At 41.9% G+C, this 11,354-nt stretch overlaps 1 protein-coding gene across 3 annotated transcripts in view; it reads right to left on the reverse strand.

The window, feature by feature from the left end:
* LOC147015337 (cyclic AMP-dependent transcription factor ATF-6 beta-like) overlaps window positions 1-9,870 on the reverse strand; it is a 78,274-nt gene extending 68,404 nt beyond the window's left edge. For 2 of the 3 annotated variants that reach the window (XM_085850007.1, XM_085850005.1), the window contains exon 1: window positions 9,731-9,870. The gene's annotated coding sequence lies outside the window, so the exon portion shown is untranslated. Of the gene's footprint in view, window positions 1-9,161; window positions 9,382-9,730 lie in introns of those variants that run through there. The other variant, XM_085850006.1, reaches the window with a different exon arrangement.
* Between the last annotated feature and the right edge of the window lie 1,484 nt (window positions 9,871-11,354).

Below are 11,354 nucleotides of genomic sequence, written 5' to 3' on the forward strand. Positions count from 1 at the left end.
GAGACAGTTGGTCCGCTGTGGCGACCCCTAACGGGAGCAAGCCGAAAGAGGAAGAAGAAGAAACTGTCGGATTGGTGATTCACACGGGCAGGGAGTTGCATCGCAAAGTGAATCGTTCCACGGGTTTCTGTAAAGCTGGGAACCCATCTGCTGGCACGAGTTAAAGATCCCAGTATTTTTCCGACAGAGTACAGAAGGTGACTTCAGGCCGAAATTCTGGCCAATTACAGAAATTCCTATGCTAACGTACAGGGACGATGTACTGCATCAACGGTAATCACACTTCCCATAAACGCTAACTGTGAGCCAAACATGCAACTGATTCCTGGCCCAAAATGCATACATACAATAAGATTCCAACAAGAAACCCAACCACTCTGCAAATCCACATCAATTAATATTTTCCATTTTGTGTTAAACTCACCATATTAAGGGGTGAAAAATTCAAATATGCAATAACAACTGCAACGGCACTCTTTAACATCATGGCGATGACAGATATGCCTCTGCCCAAATAATTACTGAAGGTTTTTCTATTTAAAATATATATATATATATATATATATATATATATATATATATATATATATATATATATATATATATATATATATATATATATATATATATATATATATATATATATATATCTGCCGAACCACATGACCAACGTCATCAAATTTTTCCATCATACAATTTAGCCCAAGATGACCCTCAAATTTTCATCCTGATCAGATAAAGGGTTCGATGTATGCAATTATGACTTCATAACGTCAAATGACAATAAAAAAAAAACAAACAAACACCACACATATTTGCCATGGGGGTTACATGACATGTGCCAAGTTTCAATACTAAACATGGAGAAATTTCAGAGATGCAGAGGGACAAAGTTTTTCCATTTTTCCAACGTGGCTGCCACATCACGTGACCAATGACGTCATAATTATCGTTCAAATATTCTGGAGGAGTAGTCGCACGCATGCTGAAAATGTAGTGTCAATCAGACAAGCAGTTGTAAATACCAGAGTTGGTGACAAAGCCACCCAATGCTCACCTGTTTATACATTTATCGTTTTTAAAAATAGTCCAATAATTAATATTTTTTATAAAGCAATGCAGTGAAGTGTAATTTTAAAGCAATATATGTATTTGTATGTTGTAATCAGTAACAAGAGTGCAAGTGAGCAAAATATACACCCAAACAAGAAGGTATATACAGAAATTTTTTTGTATACCTTGTCGAGGCTCGTATGAGAGCTAACACACAACGCACATCAAGGGGGGCATGAGACAGGAGAGGGGAGGGAGTGGGAAGGACAAAATAGTGGGGAACGGAGACATTTGGAGATCTGTGGAAGGGAGAGGGATGGGACGGGGAACATGGGGAATAGAAGATGGACATTACAGGGACTTTCAGGAAGGAAAGCAGGGAATTTGAAAGAGGTGGGCTTGGGTGGATTATCAGGGGTAGAAAAGATCGAGGATTTGGATGAGGGATGATAAGAGGTGGTGGTGAACAGCTGTTTTGAAGGCCTGGAGGGAAGAAAGGGAATGAATAGAGTGAGGGAGTTTATTCCAAAGGCGGGGAAAAAGAGGAATGAAAGAGTGAAGGTGAGCAGTGATTCGTGATTTTGGTAGTTTTACCAGAAGGGGGTTGTTAGCGGACCTTGAGCGCCCTGCAGAAATGTGGTGGAGACAAATCACAGAGAGAGCAGGGGGGGGCGAGGCTGGAGAGGAGACGGTAGAAGACAGAAAGACCACCGACCAACCTGCGGTGATTGAGTGAGAGGCCCAAAGACTCAGCCTCATTGCGGGAAATGCCAATGATCCGAAATGCCTTGGTTTCTACAGCGTGAAGCCAAGAAAGGTGGGAGGCAGGAGCACCAGCCCAGAGGGGAGAGCAGCACTCCATCAGGCTGCGGACAAAAGCTTTGTAAGTGGTCAGGAGCTCAGGTGGGCCGAGGAAGGACCTTGCACGATGGAGGATTCCCAGTCGGCGACTGGCTTTGGAGGCGAGGTTTGAAATGTGGCTTTCCCAGGAAAGGTCATGGCAGATAGTGAGACCCGAAGCTTGAAAGAAAGGACTTCTTCCAGAGGATTGTTGAGAAAGTGGATGGGGGTTTTTCTAAACGGTCCTTTCGGAGAGACATCATGAGAGTGTGAGATTTGTCCGGATTGAAATGCATGTTCCACGTGTTGGACCAGTTTGTGATTTTATCCAGATCAGCAGTGAGCGAAGAAGCTGCTGCTTGCTGGTCTGAGGGATGACCGATGGTACGGCAGAGGGTGGAGTCATCAGCAAAGAGATATAGAGGATTTTCCAGAGAGTCGGAGAGATCATTGATGAAAACCAGAAAAAGAACAGGGCCCAGAACGCTACCTTGAGGAACTCCAGCCTGGACAGGAAGGGGGGAAGAAAGAACTCCATTTCGTACACCTGAATTGTGCTACTACATGGAAAACAGCATCCTGGTTGCCATGGCAACCACTTTAGATGATGAATGTATGTCGCGACACACCCTCTCCACAGTCTGTACCTATGTACCAAATATGAAACGTGAAAGTTGAAAACTTTGGGAGTTAGAGTGCGGACAGGAACGGACGGACGGACAGACAGACGGATGGACGGACGACCGGTGTATATATATATATATATATATATATATATATATATATATATATATATATATATATATATATATATATATATATATATATATATATATATATATATATATATATCGGGCGTATAAAAATAGTGTGGTCGATAAAAACATTAGAAAGGAAAAAAATAACTTGCACCAAAAACTTTAACATTTTCACGCTCACGCCGGGGTTATCGCTGTAGCTCTCTGTTCTTCGAACAGGCGAGCTAAAAACAGAGAAAATTAGCATGGATGGATGGAAGGATGTATGTACGTACAGACAGACAACCAGAAAACATAATGTCTCTGGGGACTTTGTCAGCGGAGACATAAACATATCATGAAGACTTTTAAGAATAAATTGAGTTTGTAATCACTGACGAATGAACCAAATGTTGCTTTTCCATTGAACATTTCCTACAGGAGACAATATAGCATTAGTAGCTACTAAACTGATGGGCTTGCAGGATGGCCTAAAGGTACATCTACTCACCTCTGAGGTGTCTATCCTGTGTTCGAATCTCAACCCAGTTACAAACTGTCACCCTGTTGCTTCACAGGCAGGGCGAGGAATCAATGCGTGTGCCGTCCCTCAGATTGATGTTGAATTGGAAGTCCCATCTGCTGGCATTTGTTGGTGGACATGAAAGATCACATGGTGTCCTTCACCAAGAGTGGGTGAGTTATTGCTGGAACCACAGCCAAATGAGAAAAGTTTTCAAATTCCTATCCTGAAGGCAATGGCACCTCCCTTCCCCCACCCCTCCCCCCACCCCAGTGTAATCCTTGCCGTGAGGCTGCTTTAGTAGTACAGAGTCTGCTTTAGGGCAGAGTTCCAGAAATAGTTTTTGCTACATTAATAGACACTGGAAGTGGGTCAAGAAGAAAAAAATAATGAAAGAAAGAAAGAAAGAAATGAAGGCAGGAAACTGCATAAACCAATCAAGTATTACATCGGCTTTATAATATATTGAATGAAAAAGGAACTCCTCATACTTTGGACAACCAGGTCAAAAGCCAGGCTCAGCGGCACAATGGTTACTATGTCTGCCCCGAGTCCATAACGATTCCGACCACGGCCAAGTTATACCAAGACTGAAAGTGGTACGTGCTGCTTCCTTGCTTGACACTCAGCATTTAGAGGATAGAGCAGGAACACGCCGTGTGAGTCGGCATCCCATGGGGAAGCGGGAATTTTTTCAACTGGCCCACCAACTGTAGATAGAATAGTGGTCACAAAGGTGAGGTCGCCGATACCCAGAATGCCTCAGGAAATTATGTCACTGACCCCAAGCTCAGCAACCGTTTGTCTGAAGACACATCTGGGTGTTGTCCAAATGAATTTGTGTGGATGTACATGTCCATGCGATTTGTGTTGCAACTTCTGCATGAGCCTGAGAGCATGTAGATAAAAAATAAAAATAATAAAATCAGGAATGAAAAGGGTTGTTTTGTGTTTGAAAGACTAAACCTTGGGACATAAGGAAGTACTCACAGGAAATTGAAGGTAATACGTTTTGCAAACAAATGCAAAACAAACAGAAACTGAAAAACAAGCTTTCAACCAGCAAGCAGCTGTAAAAGTGCCCAGTAAACTGTGTATGCAAGACAGCTGGGATAAAAGCTCAATTTTATCGATCTTTCACACAACATAAGAGGTGTGTTATCACCCTAAAATTATTCCGAATACAAACATGATATCATCGACCAAGTTTACCATGAATCTTAATGACTTGGCTTTTCCATCGTTTCTCACGATCTGATCTCTCGCAAAGTTTTGGGTGAAACAGTACTTTTGAATGTTGGTTCTCGTGATTGCGATGTCTGTGCTTGTCCTACTGTTCTAATCTCCACTCCCCCGTCCCACACTCCTCCCCAGTGATTTTAGGTTCATTAGCTGCTTGATCAAATTAATACGGTGTCAATGTAGCACAGGCTTGATGGGCCAAATGCCCCCCCACACCCCCCCCCCCACCATGAAGATCAGAAGATGCCACGAGCATTGGTTTCTTTTGCAACCTCACAGCTACCGCACCCCACATTACCAGATTGGTCATTTTCATTTCTAGTATGAATTATGAAGCCTCCTATATAGTCATTAAAAACTAAACCAAATCAGATATCAGACACACAAGCAGAGGGCCATGTTCGGTGGGCAACGTGAGATGCTGATATTTCCACGAAGCGATACTTTCTTCCGGAACACTCTGTACACCTGAAAAATAATTGGGATATACCGTAGCCATATGCACATTGCTGGACAACATTGTAATGTTTTTGTGATTTAAAAAAAACCACGTGACCAATTTTGAAGTTTTCATCACAGACGTACATAAAGAAACTTTGTACATTTGTTATGTAATTGGACCCTGCAGGAAGAAGTGCAACCAAACTTTGCATGGCCTCCTCTTTTATCCAGAGGAAGGTTGAGGGATATGTTTGGATAAAAAAAACAAACATCATAATCTCTCTCTATCGAGTGCAGCCTGTGGCTGCTGGTTGCATCATCGGTTGGGACGTGGCTATGCCGCTGATGCAGTGTCCCCCTTACCAGTACACTGGTGCTCATTTTGCTGACCTCGGAAGGATGACAGGCTGAGTCAACCTCCTGGTGTATTTTAATTCAGCGGCCAATGGGGCTTGAACTCAGGACCCGAGGATCCCAAGCCGCCACCCTAACCACTAAGCCAACACCAGGCTTAACATAATCATAATAATAATAATTTTTTTAAATCCGAAAATTGGTCTTCAGGCCTTGATCAGGTCTTGTGCCAATACACCACCTGGGTTTTTTTTCCCCGGAAGCAATCGAGTAATTTGTTTTGTGAAGATCGCATGTTGAGGGTGTTGTGATTTTTTTTTTATCAACAACACAAATTTAACTAAATTATAGTATTTACACATGCGCCTGTTATTAAAAAAGATTGCTTTACACAGGTTACTTGTAACACCTCCGTGTTCAGGTCTCTAGTGAGTATGTTCTCATACACTGCCTGGGTCTTTTCCCGGAGTGATCGAGTAATATGTTTTGTGAAGATCGTATGTTGAGGTTGCAGTGATTTGTTGTCTTTAAAAATAGAATAAACGAGAGGGGGAGCACTCGGTAGAGTGCAAAACCTCCGCCGACAATACTGCCAAAATCTTAGGTATCATATTCATTCAATTTGACGTCAACAGTGCTCACAGAGTTATAGTTTGCAACTTTCCCTTTTAACTTTTATACATACTCAATTAATTCGTCATAACTAGATTCCTTGAGACAGAAATTGATTTTACGTGGGTATATCCACCTGAAGTTCCAAAATCAGCCGCAATTATAATTTTGGCATGTTTTTTTTTGTTGGAAATCACTTATAACATGTAGAAATGCAAAAAAATTTTAAAAAAATCGAAATTTTGTTGAAAAAAAAGTTGCAAATTTTTTTTTTTGGGGGGGGGGGGGTTGGAAATCACTTAAAACATGTAGAAATGCAAAAAAAAAAAATTCAAATATTTTTTCAAAATGGCCGCCATAGCGGCCATATTGGATTTTGGACCAAGTCCAAAATCTAATGGCATGATCCTTGGACCATACCTAACCCCCCCCACCAAGTTTTGTCGAAATCCGTCGAGGAGTTTTTCCGTAATACTGTTCACAAACAAACAAACAAACAAACAAACAAACAAACAAACAGAAAGGGGTGAAAACAGTAACCTCCGATCTTCGATGGCGGAAGTTAATGAAAATAAAATTAAACTAGAGGGGGAGCACTCGGGAGAGTGCAAAACCTCCGCCGCCAATACTGCTGGGTCACTCAAGTGAACCTTATATCTTATTCATTAAATATGATGTCAACAGTGCTGACAGAGTTATAGTTCTTTTCTCCAACATTTTTTTTTGGGGGGGGGGGGGGTTGGAAATCACTTAAAACATGTAGAAATGCAAAAAAAAGAAATCAAAATTTTGTTGAAAAAAAAAGTTGCAAAAAAATTTTTTTCTCTAAATTTTTTTTGGGGGGGGTGGGGGTTGGAAATCACTTAAAACATGTAGAAATGCAAATAAAAAAAAATTCTCTTACAATTTGTTTTTTCTTTGGGGGGGACCAAGTCCAAAATCTAATGGCATGATCCTTGGACCATACCTAACCCCCCCCACCAAGTTTCGTCGAAATCCTAATCACAAAACATGTAGAAATGCAAAAAAAAAAGAATGAAATTTTGTTGAAAAAAAAGTTGCAAATTTTTTTTTTCTACAACAATTTCTTTTTTTGGGGGGGGGTGCAAATCACTTAAAACACGTAGAAATGCAAAAAAAAAAAATTCTCCAACAATTTTTTTTGGGGGGGGGGTCCAAGTCCAGAATCTAATGGCATGATCCTTGGACCATACCTAACCCCCCCCCACCAAGTTTCGTCGAAATCTGTAATACTGTTCACAAACAAACAAACAGAAAGGGATGAAAACAGTAACCTCCGATCTTCGATGGCGGAGGTTAACAAACAAACAAATAAACCAATGTCACCCGCAGGGTGACCCGCATCTTGCCAAAAGGTGACCACGTGTGACTTCTTTAAGGTCACACTGAGGTGAACAGAGCTGCTATCCACCAGGAGCGACTCCTTGAGGAATATCTGCCTACGAGAGATTCCGATGAGAATCGTTCTACAGAGTAACCATGAAAAATATGTTTGCCTCATAACGTCACCAAATGATGTCATAATGTCTCAAGCTTGACATATCTAGAAAGCACTCATCGAGGTGTTCAATTTGAGGTACTACACGATATGGTTCCTAAAACTTGAAAATTTGACCTTGGGGTCAAATATGTTTGACCTCAGGCGCTAACCATGAAGGTCAAGGCCAATTGCCACCAAAAACTAATCAGCTGAGCGCCAGACCATGAACTATATTCCCATAAAGTTTGGAGACGATTAGATTAAAATTACTCAAAAAATAAGGGTTTCGTCGACTCCCCTGTTTTGCGACAAAGTGACCTTGACCTTTGACCTTGACCTTCAAAATTTTGTGCGCTGAAAGGGACCTCTATAGGCCTCTGATATGCGAAGTTACAAAAATTTCCAATGATAACTGTGCTCTGCAGAATTTTTTATACGTGATTACAGACAAACAAACAAACAAAAAAAAAAAACATACAAGCTGTCTAACATATCGTGCAAAAACTTCGTTTTGGCAAGATAACAAACAAGCAGAAAGGGGTGAAAACAGTAACCTCCATCCATCTTCGAAGATGGCGGAGGTTAAAGAAGGAGAAGCGGTCCAAGTGCAGCACCCAAGATTGGTAACTGGTACAAAACCATAAGGCCAATTTGTCATGTAGGAAATATTTAAATACATATTTCATTGAATTTGCCCCGGCAACGCTGGGCACTTCAGCACATATACCGATACAGTATACACACCCATCCATTGGGACCATAATCTGTGCAGAGCCTTGGTGCTGCCTAAGCAGTCTCCTCGGCTATTGGGCACAATCTTGGACGGGTTTCCGCCCCGACGCAGAATACCAACATGCTGGTACTCAGTTTGTTAAACTCGGAAGGATGACAGGCAGAGTCAACCCCACCTGATATTAAATGAACAGCCGAGTGGGATTTGAACTCAGGATCCTCGAATCCCAAGGCCACCATCCATAACCATTAAGCCAACACATCAACTCCATTATGTCAATATAATCCATTAACCCAATCAACATCTCCATCCTTTGGTTCTCTTATTCTACCTTCACACTTACACCTCTCATCTCATCAGTGTTTGTAAAAAAAAAAAAATCAAAGAACTTTGCAAATCCCCTAAAAGTAAAGTAATCAAATGTAGCATAAATACTCTTTACAGTGTTGGTGCTGCCGAAACAGACTCTTGGCAAGGCTTACGTTTGGTGGTTTTGCCACCGCAGTAAGTCAGGACAGGAATTTGTAATTTGTTTTGAGAGCCGGTGATAACCGACAAACACAAGGGAGGTTTAATATCAACAAACAACTACCAGCCGTAACAGACAGGTCCTGAATGTTAACATCCAGTCAAGGAACTGTGCACGTGTGTCAGTTCCTGGGTCGGGATTCGAACCCAGGCTGGATAACTCACAGGGAGTGCGTCTACCTCTCGGGCTGAGCTATCCCATCAACATCAGCATATGCAGATACTCTACTGATTATATAAACTATATATATATATATATATATATATATATATATATATATATATATATATATATATTATTTATAATCAGACAAGCAAGATAAACATTATTTCCACACCAAAGTGAACCCTGATTATAATTGGTGTCAGAACACATTCCCAAGAGAATATTTAATTCCCAACAAACAAGGAAAAAAAATCATTCATTCCTGTTGGCTCCACACTTACACCCTCCCAGGGCCAATGACATGGGACAAGGACAGATAAACTTGGACATAAATAGCAGTCAGAACAAAGGCATCAACAGACTTCAAAGGGAATTACAAGGACCTTAGTAGATAATGGACAAACGTATATAATGGTATGTGGGATTCGAACCTGGCTTTCATGAATCACGAGACGAGCCTGGTGTTGGCTCAGTGGTTATTCGGGTGGTGGCTCGGGATCCTTGGGTCCTGAGTTCAATCCCCGTCGGCCGCTGAATGAATATCGGGTGGGGTTGACTCAGCCTGTCATCCTTCCGAGATCGGCGAAATGAGTACCAGTTCCAGTGTGTACTGGTAGAGGGGCACTGCATCAGCGACACAGTCGCGCTTCAGCTCAGCTGCCATACGACCACCACCACCACCACCACCAATCATGAGCCATCGGCTCAGAACGTGAACGCTAAACGGAGCAACCAAGTTATCCAAATTATTCTCTTTCAAACATGTCCAGTTTTGTGATTGGTTCGTCCATCACAACGTCGGACATTCTCGCGCTTACCGGAAGTCAGCGCTTTAAAACGCCAAGCGTCCGGGATGGAGAAAACCGGACGGGCCGACAGTCACAAACGTGGTCGCATCCGCTCGTCAACACAGCGCCAGATGTGGAAAACACAAACGGAATGTGTTTAACGTTTTATTCTTATACTAAATTGGTGCAACATTTTACGTTTCCTCACGTACCTGAAAGAAAGCTCCCGCAGCGTAAAATCCCTCAGCCGCACAGACCACGTCACATTAACTGATGCCGCGCCCACGTTCGACGTCACGTTCGCCCCGCCCACCTTCGACGTCACGTTCGCCCCGCCCACCTTCGACGTCACGTTCGCCCCGCCCACCTTTGACGTCACGTTCGCCCCGCCCACCTTCGACGTCACGTTCGCCCCGCCCACCTTCGACGTCACGTTCGCCCCGCCCACCTTCGACGTCACGTTCGCCCCGCCCACCTTCGACGTCACGTTCACTTATGCCGCGCCCACCTGCGGCGTCACGTTCGCCCCGCCCATTTTAGGCATCACGTGACGGCCTTGGACGCTGACGCTCTGCGCACGTTGTTCCCGTGAGGCGGCCCGTCAGTAATAAACGTGGAGCGACGAAAATATTTTACTATAAACTCAAAACAACTATTACTCTGAGACACACCGATGTTTTGTATACTTGTCAACACACAAGGATCTAATTGTGAAGAAAATGTGGATTGGGTCTTGCTCGGATATAACCTTTTGAATCATGCCTCGGTCATTAACACCTGTGTGCATCAAGATTCTGTTCCCTTTCAAGGTGTTTCCAAAGCAGATGTTTAAAATCGAAGCTTCACTCAGATCTCCTTCAGAAACACCAATTAACGTTAAAATATCTTCAATTATAAGTTAAATTTAAGAATTTGAATTCACGATAATAAACGGTGTCATTCCTTCGAAATTGGAAATCTTCAATTATAAATCATCATTCCAGGAACAAAACTAACTGGAAACGATCTGAAACTACAAAGTTATCTGCTTTGTCTTCATACTACTACTACTACTACTACTACTACTACTACTACTACTATTACTATTACTACTACTACTACTACTACTACTACTACTACTACGACTACTACTACTATTACTACTACTACTACTACTACTACTACTACGACTACTACTACTACTACTACTACTACTACTACTACTACTACGACTACTACTACTTCCTTCTTCCTTCTTCCTTCTTCCTTCTTCCTTCTTCCTTCTTAACCAAATTTTTCACTTGTCTTCTCTATATTCTCAAAATAAGGCTTTGTTGAAAATTTGATGACAAAAGCTCAAAGGACAATTAAAATTTCAGGACAATTGGATGAAAATTGACAATTTTATGTGATGCTAGCCTTTGACCTTTTGACCAAATTCTTAATTTGTCTTCTCCATGTTTTCTTATAATAAGACTTTGCTGAAAATTTGATGTCAGAAGCTGAAATGATTTTTTAAAAAGGTCAAATACTGTACACAAGTATCAAAAAAAACCAAAAAAAAAACCAATGTCACCCTCAGGGTGACCCGTATCTTGCCAAAAGGTGACCACTTGTGACTTCTTTAAGGTCACACTGAGGAGAACATGGCTGCTATCCACAAGGAGCGACTCCTTGAGGAATATCTGCCTACAAGAGATTCCGATGAGAATCGTTCTACAGAGTAACCATGAAAAATATGCTTTTGCCTCATAACGTCACCAAATGACGTCATAATGTCTCAGCTTGACATATCTAGAAAGCACTCATCGAGGTGTTCAATTTGAGGTACTACACGATATGGTTCCTAAAACTTGA

This window comes from Eptatretus burgeri, chromosome 12, assembly GCF_056783735.1.
Source record: "Eptatretus burgeri isolate ZD-2024b chromosome 12, Ebu_testis_v1, whole genome shotgun sequence".
Taxonomy (NCBI): domain Eukaryota; kingdom Metazoa; phylum Chordata; class Myxini; order Myxiniformes; family Myxinidae; genus Eptatretus; species Eptatretus burgeri.